The sequence below is a fragment of the Mus caroli genome, unplaced genomic scaffold, assembly GCF_978045245.1.
Source record: "Mus caroli unplaced genomic scaffold, Mus_caroli_1 scaffold_7, whole genome shotgun sequence".
In the NCBI taxonomy this organism is placed as follows: Eukaryota; Metazoa; Chordata; class Mammalia; order Rodentia; family Muridae; genus Mus; species Mus caroli.
In genome coordinates this window covers 65,478,508-65,491,359 of record NW_028227262.1, presented here as the reverse complement: position 1 = coordinate 65,491,359, position 12,852 = coordinate 65,478,508, and the positions used below count along the sequence as shown (strand labels likewise).

At 44.6% G+C, this 12,852-nt stretch overlaps 1 non-coding gene and 2 pseudogenes across 1 annotated transcript; 1 reads left to right on the top strand and 2 right to left on the bottom strand.

The window, feature by feature from the left end:
- Nucleotides 1-4,602: 4,602 nt before the first annotated feature.
- LOC115031402 (small nucleolar RNA SNORA17) lies at nt 4,603-4,731 on the bottom strand. Its single transcript, XR_003837042.1, has one exon. It is a non-coding gene; the product is annotated as a small nucleolar RNA SNORA17 (small nucleolar RNA).
- A 4,463-nt stretch (nt 4,732-9,194) lies between these two features.
- Nucleotides 9,195-9,745, top strand: LOC110296718 (large ribosomal subunit protein eL18 pseudogene; annotated as a pseudogene).
- A 2,238-nt stretch (nt 9,746-11,983) lies between these two features.
- On the bottom strand, nt 11,984-12,646 carry LOC110295672 (small ribosomal subunit protein eS8 pseudogene; annotated as a pseudogene).
- Nucleotides 12,647-12,852: the final 206 nt, after the last annotated feature.

The following is a 12,852-nucleotide window of genomic DNA, read 5'->3' as shown; positions in this document are numbered from 1 at the left end:
CTTGTCTAGGTCACTTTAGAAAAGGCAGTAGGATTCAGGGATTTCCTCAGCTGTCCACTAGTTAGAGATGAGTTTTGAGAGCGGGAATTTGCTTCTGTGTTAAGTCGCGAGGTTAAAAATTAGGACTATTTGGGAGATTGGACGAACAGAAAGGGATGCTTCCACGTTTTTAGAAACAAATTTGACTTTTTCAGTCCCAGCAGGCTCAAGATTGAGGCAGGAAAATCATTAATTCCTCAGGGCCAGCTTGAGCTCATTGTGCGACCTAGTCTCAGAAAAACAAGGCACACACACACACACACACACACACACTTGTTCTGTCCTTTGGGTTTAAGATACCTTGTATTAGCTAGTTTTATGTGTCAACTTGACACAAGCTGGAGTTATCACAGAGAAAGGAGCCTCCCTTGAGGAAATGCCTCCATGAGATCCGGCTGTAAGACATTTTCTCAATTAGTAATCAAGGGTGGGAGGACCAGTTGTGGGTGCTGCCATACCTAGGCTGGTGGTCCTGGGTTCTGTAAGAAAGCAAGCTGAGCAAGCCAGGGGAAGCAAGCCAGTAAGTAACATCCCTCCATGGCCTCTGCATCAGCTCCTGCTTGCTGTCCTGCTTGAGTTCCAGTCCTGATTTCCTTTGGTGATGAACAGCAATGTGGAAGTGTAAGCTGAATAAACCCTTTCCTCCCCAATTTGCTTCTTGGCCATGATGTTTGTGCAGGAATACAAACCCTAACTAAAACAATATCCAAATTTTAAGTTATGTCTATAAAAAGAAAATAGGATATTGGTGGCTGGAGTGGTGGATCAACAGTTAAGAGCATTTGCTTGCTATTGCAGAAGACAGGTTCAGTTTTCAGCACCTCATGGTGGCTTACAGTCACTCTAGCTCCAGGGAATTAGATGCCCTCTTCTGGCCTCCAGAGTACTGAATGCATATACATACTTGAAGTTAAAACACTCGTGCACATAAATCTTTTTATTAAAGTGGAATTAAAAAAAATAAAACTTCTCATACATCTGTCTTCTCCTACCCACTGTGCTAATTACAATCACAACACAAAATATAGGTTTAGTAAACAAGTAGATAAATATAATAAAAATATTTAGATAAATTCACTGTCTAACATTAACTTTATCCTCCTCCCTCCTAAGGGAATATTCTCCCATAATTGGTCCTTTAGGTACTCCAGATCTATCACCCACTCTTTTTCTCAATGAATCTACTTTGTTTGTTTGTTTGTTTGTTTGTTTTCAAGACAGGGTTTCTCTGTGTAGCTCTGGCTGTCCCGGAACTCACTCTGTAAACCAGGCTGGCCTCGAGCTCAGAAATCCGCCAGCCTCTGCCTCCCAAATGCTGGGATTAAAGGCGTGCGCCACCACGCCCGGCTATGAATCTTCTAATGGATGGATGTTTTTAGTGGTACACATTTGTTTGTGTGTGTGTGTGGTAGTGTGAGGAAGTCAGAGGACACCTCATAGGAATCAGTTATTTCCTTTGACTATGTAGGTGCTGTGAATCGACCTCAAGTGGCAAGGCTGAGTAGCAGACACCTTTACCTCTGAGCTTCTTGAAGGCCCAAACTCTTTACTCTTGTGTGTGTGTGTGTGTGTGTGTGTGTGTGTGTGTGTGTGAGTGTGTGTGTGTAATTTGTGTTTATGTGTGTATCTGTGTAGGGATAGGTACACATGGGTACAGGTGCCCAAGGGCGTTGGATGCCCCTGGATCTAAAGTACTCCGCAGTTGTGAGCTGCCTAACGTGCTGGGAATAAGACTCAGGTCCTCTGCAAGAGCAGTGAGTGCTTTTAACTGTTGCACCATCTCCAGCCCATAGGGCATGACTCTTTTTTTTTTTTCAGAAGAGCCAATAAGAGCTGCAGTTACAGGCAGTTGTGAGCTGCCTAATGTGGGTGCTAGGGACTGAACAGAGTCCTCTGCAGGAGCAGTCTGTTGTTCTCTTAGTGGCTGACCCATCCCCCTAGGTCCTAGGAGCTGAGTCTTAACTGCATCTAACTCCATTTTGTATCCACATAGAATCATATTTACAGCAGTCCAGTAGAAGTTCTAACGTGGTAACCTGGAAGACAGGATAAATGAAAAATGATCTGACCCCAAAGTCTGGCTCTTCTGCCTCAACCTGGGTATCCTATCTACATAAGTTGTACCACTGTTCAAAATGACTACCCTAGGAGCTGGAGAGATGGCCCAGAGGTTAAAAGCACTTTTTGCTCTTGTACAGAACCCAGGTTTGGGTCCCACAGGGTGGTTTGAAATAGTCTGTAACTCCAGTTCCATAGGATCTGATGCCCTCTTCTGACCTTAGGCACCAGACACACTTATGGTTCACACAGTAAACACTCATATATATGAAAAGAAATTTGGAAAATACCAAAACCCCCAAATACCACTCTAAATGAATGAATTACATATATGTATATGTATATTAATGTGTTAAATACATACTTAATAATAAATACAAACTTAAGTAAATCCAATGATTGAGTAAATGTTATTGAGCATTGACAGCATTTCAGGCTCTATGCAAATAGTGCAGCCAAACAAATGAAAATCGCATGAATTGTTTGCAAGAGCTCTGATGGTAGCAAAGAAATAACCCAAGAGTATTCAAGTGTCACGAGTGCTAACAAAGAAAAAAAAGGAAAGTTATTGAATGTCCAGGAAATGGCTATTTTGAGTGGAATGGTTAATTTAAGAACCCTCTAAAGACAACGTTGAACAGAGAGGCACAAATGAAGTGAAGAAGTAACGATTGGGAAAGCGCCACTAACCTGCACATCTCCAGAATCCCTCCTATGTGGCCTCATTAGTTCCAAAGCTGCGTGGTTAGGTAGGTTTGCATTCCATTGAAGATTGCCTACTCAAGTTTAAACCTTCGTTTAATGGTTCTGAGACCCCTACCTGTAGATACCAAAATCCATGCACACTCAGGTCCTGTCCTAGTTAGCTTTAACTGTCAATTTGATAGCCTAAAATCACCTGAGAATTGAGGGATTGCCAAAAACAAACAGATCTTTGAGCATATCTGGGGGGGGTGTTTAATTAATTGTTAATTGATATAGGAGGTCCCAGCCAACTGTGGGCAGCACCATTCCCTAAGCAAGTAGTTCTGTGCTGTGTAAAAAAGCTAGCTGAGTATAAGCCTGTAAGTGAAATAGTAAGCAGTACTTTATTCTTCTATAGTTTCTGCTTAAGTTTCTTTTGGCCACACTTCTTTGCTTGCAAATGTTCATTGCAATGAATTGTTGGTCTAATACAAGGCCTCTGGATTCTGTCAAATTACGAATTCTGGAATCTCACTAGGAATTCTTTCAGATATTCTGTTGTTGCCCTGTGTCATAGAGATCCTGTAGTTTTGGATCTGTAGGACCAAACTCTCTATGCACTCCAGAAGTACATCAACTGGGTAGATGTTGAGGTAGACCAATTTAAAGCACTGGATCTGGGCCTGAGAGATATCCGAGCCAACCAGCTCTCCTGTACCCACACCACTAGAGTGGGCTCTCCTTTCCTGCCTGGCTGGCCCATCCAATGCCACAGCCAACAAGGGGCAGAGCCAGCTATTCCACTCACATACTCTCAGGCCTGGCTCATATGAGTCCATGCCAACAGAGCCATCTCTACTGTGTTATCCAGGTGAGATGCAGGGCCTGTGATGGCTCTCCTACTATCATGTCCTAGGGCCCAGGCAAGATGCAGGGCTGTTCTCCTGAGTGTTGCAGCTGGTGAGGAACAGGGACAGTTCTCTCACAGTGGTGACCCTGAGGCAGCTCTCCCATCTGCTGTAGGTGGCAAAAGACAAAGGAGGGGAGGAGAGCATCTCTCTCATCCTGCCACAGCACAGCAGACAAGAGGCAGGGCACCCAGCAGACAAGTGGTGGGGCCAGATCTTTCATGGTTACACCCTCAGGGCTGGCTCCCCGCCCCACCCCCCAACTTCCACAATTAGGGCCAGCCTTACTGTGCTTCCTGGACAGTGTGTGAAGCTGATTTCTAGAGTACTGCAGCTTGATAGGGGGTGGGGTCAGCTCTCCTGCTCTCAGGCCCACAGGGCCAGCGCTCCCATGGTGCTCAGTCCAGGAGTAGGGCCAGTTCTGCACAGCCTTCAGACATATACACCTCCCCAGGTGGCAGCCCAGACCATGAATTTCAGCCTGGCCCTTGATGGCAACAGACCCCTGCTGCTTCAGGGCTATAGACCCAACTGTGGCAGCACAGGCCAGGACCCCAGCATGGTCCCAGGTGGCATCACTGGCTATTCATATCCTGCTGTTCTTTACTACCCTTGAACCTCCAGTTCTGCCTCTCTTCATTGTGCTTCATTGCCTGTGTTTAAGAACCCTAAATAGCCGGGCGTGGTGGCGCACGCCTTTAATCCCAGCACTTGGGAGGCAGAGGCAGGCGGATTTCTGAGTTCGAGGCCAGCCTGGTCTACAAAGTGAGTTCCAGGACAGCCAGGGCTACACAGAGAAACCCTGTCTCGAAAAACCAAAAAAAAAAAAAAAAAAAAAAAAAAAAACCCTAAATAAAGTAGGTTTTGGAAAAAAAAAATCTAAACCTACAGTCTCAGGCTTGCTTTTGCATGGAGTGTTAGGCTACTAAGCATTCAGATGGTCACACGTCAGAACACTGAGCACAGGCAGTCCTCTCCTCTCTGACCCCTACTTATGCACATATGATACAGCAGCCATACGGGCAAACCCTCTAGGGTCAGACCTAAATTGGTTTTGGTCACAGCAGCAGTAGGAAGCAAACTAGACTAGGTCCCCTAGGATGGCCCTCTATTTTCATGGGTGCATGAAAACTACTATCTTAGCTCCCTTTTCAAAGATTAATTTTTAATTGTATGCGCGCACATCTGTGTGTGTGTGTGTGTTTATGTACATGTGGGTATGTTGCCTATGGAGGCTAGAAGAGTGCATCAGATTCTCGAGAGCTGGAGTTAGAAGCTGTTCTGAGCCTCCAGACATGGATTCTGGGAACTGAACTCTCATCTTCTTCAAAGGCAGTATTTGTTCTTAATTGGCAAAACACCTCTCCAGCTCCTACTGTCTAACTATTTTTATGAGACAGGGTCTCTCTATATAACCCTGGCTGACCTGTAAATCACTCTGTAGACTATGCTGGTCTTGAACTCACAGAAATCTGCCTGCTTCTGCCTCTTGCATTGTTGGGACTGAAGACATGTGCTATTGAAGGAAAGATGAAATTTCAAGACCCGTAAGTCATATAAAGTACTCAGAAATTGCTGGTTGTTTGTGAGCCTAGAGGCTGCCTGGGGCTGAGAATAAAGAAAAAAAAAAAAAAAACCCGGGTATGTCCCATAGTTAAAACATTCCTGGGGACAGCTTGACCATAAGATAAAGAGGAATGTGAGGACATAACAGGGCCATCTGAACTGAGTCAACAACTCACAGAACTCTGACACCCTGCACGTACATGTAATTTTTCTGCTGATGTTTGAATAAGCCAATAGTGTGTTGCTATGCTGAATTCTCCACCCCTAAGCCCCTTACCCTATAAAAACCCCTAGCTTTCGAGCCTCGTGGCCGACATCTGTTATCTCCTGTGTGGGATGCATGTCGGTCTGGAGCTCCGTCATTAAACGACCTCATGTAATTACATCAAGGCCTTTTCGTGATTCTTTGGGTGCATGCCAGATTGGGAATTGAGTGGGGGTTTCCCCACTAGGTTCTATCACTATCATCCTGGGCCCCCATCTTAACTCAGTGCTCAGTGAGATTTGCTGGCTGTTCAGTGAGATTTGGTGCTCATATTGCTCAGCAAACATTACAGTCATCGAAAAATGTTTTCATCAGCTCTGACTAAACTTCTGAACCATTAAATAGTAATTTCTCACCATTGTCTCCTACTAGCTCCTGTCAATCACAAGTCTGTTACTTAGTATCAGGATTGGGTGTTTCCAGGTTCTTCCTGTCTTATTCAAAGAACTGAGAACTTGTGCAGAGCCTTGTAGTGTGCCACTTGGCAGGAATCTGACATTGGCCAAGGACAAGGAAATGGGCTTCAGGCAGGAATCTGACATTAGGCCATGATAAGGAAGTAAGTTTCGGCAAGAATCTAACTTTAGGCTATAATAGGGAAGTGGGGTAAGGTAGGAATTTTAATCTTAGGGTGGAACAAAAGAAGTTGGCATCAGGCAAGATTTTGGGCTTGGACAAGGACTTGGGCTCAAGTATTTTGGTCATTATGACAAGCCCTTTTAAACAACTGTCATGAGAGCAATCACAGGACTTTGCTTACTGCCTTGTTAGTTCCTTATTGTACTGCTCACCCTTAATACTTGCATGTAATTAAAATTGTATAAAAAGGGGATTTGGAAAATTAAATTTGTCTTCAGTCTCAGAATTGACTGGGGTCATGCTACAATGTTGTCTAGCTGTCTTCTCTCTTTTTAATCCTCACTTCCAAGCTGGAGAGCCTGTTGACTGACTGAGTGGACTTGGTGAAGAAATCATACATACATTGCCAAGAGCCAAAGATACTTTATTCAAAAAGCAAAGAGACTGAACAGATATATTGCATGAGCAGTAAGTTCCTTGAGTTAGGGTACACAAGGATATTGCCCTCAACCTTCCTTTATGGGGTCAAGAAGGAGAAAGAGCTAGTTATTCAAGAATATAAAATGTGAAGATCTCTGTTTTGACCAAGAGGCTTGAATTATATATGCATTTCCTTAATGCATATAGTCTTTCCTACAAGGCATCTGACTTTAATTGCATGCCTAGCTATGCATAAGCATAAGAAGGTAAATAGGGCCGGGCGTAGTGGCGCACGCCTTCAATCCCAGCACTCGGGAGGCAGAGGCAGGCAGATTTCTGAGTTCGAGACCAACCTGGTCTACAGAGTGAGTTCCAGGACAGCCAAGGCAGAGAAACCCTGTCCCAAAAAAACAAAAGAAAAAAAACCACACACACACAAAGCAAGAAGGTAAATAGGTGTGTATTAAGATTCTCTAAAGGAACAGAACTAATAGAATGAATCTATGGTGAGTGTGTATGTGTGTGTGTGTGTGTGTGTGTGTGTGTGTGTAGATACTTAATAGACTGGTTTATAGGATGTGGTCCAGGTAGCCTGACAATGACTGTCTTACACTGGAGAGGACAAGAATCAGCAGGTATTTGTTCAATCCACAAAGCTGGATGTCTCATCAGTCCAAATCCAGTGCAGGAGTCCTAGAGGATTCCTGGAGAGCCACCGGTTATCATTCTGTGTTGGAACCCCAAAGAAACTGTTTCTGATGCTGATGAAGGAATAATACAGCACCAGGATAGATCATGTCAGTAAGAGTGAGGGCAAACAGGCAAAAGGGGCTTACTTACTCTCTGTCCTTTCATCTGGGCTGCCACTAGAAGGTATGGCCCATATTTAGGGTTAGTCTTTCTGATTCAAATAATCTGATTAAGAAAATCCCTCATATGGGGCAGTGGTGGCACATGCCTTTAATCCCAGCACTTGGGAGGCAGAGGCAGGCAGACCTCTGAGGCCAGCCTGGTCTACAGAGTGAGTTCCAGGACAGCCAGGGCTACATAGAAAAACCCTGCCTTGGGGGGGGGAAAAAAAAAGAACACCAAAAAATAAAAGCAACAACAACCCAAATGAGAAAAAAATTCTTCACAGGGGTTTGGACTTTAGTTGATTGCAGATGCAGTCAGGTTGACAACCAAGTTGAGCCATCACAAGGGATTTTCTCTTAAAAGTTCACTCACAATATAGTTCCCTTATTTAAAATATACCCCAAACTAATGCAGGATCAGCCCCTATCTCCTGTACTAACGAATGTTCTGGATGGAAACTGACCTCAAAAGAGGGCGCTTTCAAGGGCTGCTAGTGAGGAATGACTGACTCCTTATTTCCCTGTGTGAGTAACCTGCGTGAGAGTGCACCTGCAGAGCGACGCAGGTGAAGACCCTAGGTTGCTAGGTGCAGGTTAGAAGAGGGGGGGGTGCATAGCCCAAGGTCTCGGGTTACTAAGCTAGCGTTATGCTTGCTGTCTCAATTCTACTTTTTGTGTCTGTAAACGTAAGTACTATGGGAGAGTCTCATAAAAGTGAAACCACACAGGACTTGTCCTTTTGTTCTTTTTGTAATAGAGTCTTCCAGGTTCATGTATCAGTGTGTCACTCCCCTTTAAGACTTACTAATACCCCAATGCTGGATGGATGCACTGCTCATATCTGTGATGGACATTCTTATTGCAAATCCTTTGCTAGCTTTGTAGCTTTGTGTTTGTTTGTTTGTTTGTTTGTTTGTTTGTTTGTTTTTCGAGATAGGGTTTCTCTGAGTAGCCCTAGCTGTCCTGGAGCTCACTCTGTAGAACAGGCTGTCCTCGAACCTTTGGAATCAGGTTATTCCAACTCATAAAAATTAATTTTGTTTTGTTTTTCAAAACAGAATTTCTTCCTGTAGCCCCAGCTGTCCTGGCATTCATTCTGTAGGCCAGTCTAGCCTTGAACTTAGAGATCCACCTGCCTTTGCCTTATCAGTGTTGGAATTAAAAGTGTCTGCCACTGTGCCCAGATAGGTTTTTGTTTGTTTGTTTTGTTTTTTTAAGATTTATTTCTTATATGTAAGTATACTGCAGCTGTTATCAGACACTCCAGAAGAGGGAGTCAGATCTCACTATGGGTGGTTGTGAGCCACCATGTGGTTGCTGGGATTTGAACTCAGGACCTTTGGAAGAACAGTCAGTGCTCTTAACCACTGAGCCATCTCCCTAGCCGATAATACTTCTTTTTCAGATACATAATGTGCACATACTTTCTCTGTGGGTAGTCCTGATCTACCCTGCCATTCTTCCTTTGCTCCCTCCCTTTTCTCAGCTTTTGAGACAGACCCTAACTATACACCCCAGGTTGTCCTCAAACTCACAATTCTTCTGCCTCAGAACTCTGAGCGCTGAAATTAAAAAACTGTAGCATCCTGTCTGGCTGGTTTATCTTTTTTTTTTTTTTCCTCCTGTTGAGCATGCCTTTAATGTTTAAGAAGTATTTCTGATTGTGTGGACCCAAGGAGTCTCAGACCAAGCCCTCCTTTCTTAGCGGTATCTACAAGCATCCCAGGAAGAAGCAGGGGGTCGTGGGAAGCCTGCTGTGGAGACAGAGCTTTTCTTCCTCTGTAAGAATTGAACATTTTCTTTCCCGACCTGGCCGAGCAGGAGGCGCCATCATGGGTGTTGACATTCGCCACAACAAGGACCGAAAGCTTCGGCGCAAGGAGCCCAAGAGCCAGGACATCTACCTGCGGCTGCTTGTCAAGCTGTACAGGTTTCTGGCCAGACGGACCAACTCCACCTTCAATCAGGTTGTGCTGAAGAGGTTGTTCATGAGCCGAACCAACCGGCCACATCTGTCCCCGTCCCGCATGATCCGAAAGATGAAGCTTCCTGGCCGGGAGAACAAGACTGCTGTGCGGATTCTGGAAATTCCCAAGCTGAAGGTGTGTGCCCTGCGGGTGAGCAACGGGGCCCAGAGTCGCATCCTCAAGGCTGGAGGTAAGATCCACACCTTTGACCAGCTGGCCCTGGAGTCTCCCAAGGGCCGGGGCACTGTGCTTCTGTCTGGTCCTCGGAAGGGCCGAGAGTTGTACCGACATTTTGGCAAGGCCCCAGGAACCCCACACAGCCATACCAAACCCTATGTCCGTTCCAAGGGCCAGAAGCTTGAGCGCGCCAGAGGCCGAAGGACCAGTCGAGGCTACAAAAACTAACCCTGGATCTTACTGTTAATAAAAAAAGCATTGGATGTTGGGAAAAGAAGAAGAAGAAGAAGAAGAAGAAGAAGAAGAAGAAGAAGAAGAAGAAGAAGAAGAAGAAGAAGAAGAAGAAGAAGAAGAAGAAGAAGAAGAAGAAGAAGAATTATTGAACATTTCTAGTAGGGTCCATTTGACAGCCTGGTGAAAAACTAAAACTTTTTCACTATATCTATTCATTGTACATAATACTGTGCTACACAAGAATATTTTCTTGGGGGCTGGTGAGATGGCTCAGTGGGTAAGAGCACCCGACTGCTCTTCCGAAGGTCCAGAGTTCTAATCCCAGCAACCACATGGTGGCTCACAACCATCCGTAACGAGATCTGGCGCCCTCTTCTGGAGTGTCTGAAGACAGCTACAGTGTACTTACATATAATAAATAAATAAATCTAAAAAAAAAAAAAAGAATATTTTCTTACAGGCATGGATTGTATGTTCGGCATAGTCCCCCCCCTGCCTTCTTTCTCATCAGTTCTCTCTCTAGATTGTCCCCTGTGTCTCTAGATAGTTTTGCATCTATTTTCATGGCCTACATATTTACATGACTTTATATGTTTATATAAAAATCTAGGTACCACATATGAAAGGAAGCATATGGTATTGTCTTCCTGTGATTGACCTAATTTGTTTAATATGATGATCTCCCATTTTGTCCATGTTCTTACACATGACACAATTTCATTCTCATTTACAGTGGGGGCTTGGGGTGGGAATCCATTGTGTATAAATATTACATTTGCTTAATCTGTTTCTCTATTGTTGGACATCTAGACTGTTTCCATAGCTTAGCTATGGTGAATAGTGCCTCAATGAGCATTGATGTGGCAAGTGTCTCTGTGACAGGATGAATTGGAGTTCTTGGGGACAGTACCCAGGAGTGCTATAGCTGAGCCAGATGAAGACTCAAACTATAGTGGAGAATCCAGAATCTCTCTGGATTATAGGAACACACAAACACAAGAGTACACACACACACACACACACACACACACGGAGGGTGGCATTGGGCTGCACAATCCAGCAAGGTTCCTGGAAGAAAATCAAATCAATTTGAGAGGTCAAATGAAGACGCTGACAGATACCCACTGGGAGCACTGCGGCTACAATGGGGCCTTGCAGTCCATCTTTAAGAACAGGTGGCTCTGTAGTGTGTTCCCAGGGAGAGGCCATTGGCTTTGTTTTTTTCTACTTATGCATGTTCAAAACAGAAGGACTACTACAACTCAGGTTGTCAATCCTAGTGAATTTTTAAATATACTTAAAAATATAAAGATTTATTTTTCTTTTAAAATTATATATGCTTGAGTAATGAACTGGGCACATCCAGGGGATCCGCATGCATCCAGGTGTCCTTAAGGCCAGGAAAAAGGCATCACTCCCTAGAACTAGAGGAACTAGAGTTACACTTGGTTGTGAGCCACACAGGGTGTGTGTGTGTGTGTGTTAGAAACCAAACCCGGGACCTCTATAAGAGCAGCAAGCATTCTTAGCCACTAAGCCATCTCTCTAACCCCTATCACACTTTTTCTTGATGTTCCACGAGTCACTCACCCACCACTGACAAGTCTAGGCAGTCATGATTCTACCCCCTGAGTCTTTCCCTAGAGGCACCGACTAATCCAACATAAAAGACTTGGCAGTGCAGGTATTTGGAGCTTTCCAGTAAATATATGGGTGCTACCTTATTCCCCACAGAGAGGTCAGTGGGTCAGCAATCACCTTTACAGAGACTTTCTTTTTCTTTTTTTTTTCTTTTTTATTAGATATTTTCTTTATTTACATTTCATTTCAAATGTTATCCCCTTTTCTGGTTTCCCCTCTGAAAATCCCCTATCCCCTCCCAAGAAACTTCCTTTTATAAGGCCTGGGTTTTGTTGTTGTTTTCAGTGTTAGAGATTAAAATCCAGGTTCATGCATGCTAAGAAGGTGCTCTGCTAATGAACTATGCCACAGTCCTTAGTACCTTTTTCTTCCCTTTCTTTCTTTCTTTCTTTCTTTCTTTCTTTCTTTCTTTCTTTCTTTCTTTCTTTCTTTCTTTCTTTCTTTCTTTCAACAGGGTTTCTCTGTGTAGCCCTGGCTGTCCTGGAACTCACTCTGTAGACCAGGCTGGCCTCGAACTCAGAAATTCAGCTGCCTCTGCCTCCCAAGTGCTGGGATTAAAGGCGTACGCCACCACGCCCGGCTCTTTCTTTTTTATAGAACAGCAAATGTATTACACGTGTTCTGAATGACGGTTTCTTTGCCTTTCCGGGCTTTGATCTTCCGCAGATAGAGCTCCAGCCCCTTGCCTTTGAGCACGTATCCGCTCTGCCACACTGGCCTGGTCTTGAGGCAATGAGGGCGAGAAGCTTGCCCTGCTGGAACTGCTCCTCCAGGAGACTGCTGATATTGGCATTCTTTTTCCTTTCGTCGTATTTCTTTTGAATTTTCTTTGATCGTTTTTGTTTAAAATCTCTTCCTCTTCAGGAGTCCACTTGGCCCCCTTTTTGCAGCCCAGGGGCAGTGCATAGTGGGACTCGCTTCCGGTACCATGTGCTGTCAATAAGCACAATGCTGTTCTTCACCAGGGTCTTGGTGTGGACAAGCTCGATACTGGACGTATTGTAGACAACATCAATGATCCTTGTTTTGTGAGTACAACACTGAGAGCCCCAGGAAAAGTTCCCCACATCAAATCTCAGGGCACGGTGCTTCTTATTGCCTTCTCGAACTCAGACTGTGTGTATGCAGCGAGGACTAACTAGTCTTAGTGTTGGCAGCAGGCTGTCCCAGCTCATACTTCCACTTCTTGTGGTAGCATTTTCTCTTACCCCGGGTTTTGCGGCGCTTGTGCCAGTTGTCCCTAGAGACGCCCATCGCTCAGCACTGGCTGAAAAGAGGAAGCCACCTTATTCTTTGATATACACAGTTAATGATAGCCAGATAATTGAGGAAAGACAACCAACAAAAAGACAAGGATATGGGGCTGGCGAGATGGCTCAGCGGGTAAGAGAGCTGACTGCTCTTCCGAAGGTACTGAGTTCAAATCCCACCAACCACTTGGTGGCTCACAAGGCTCACAA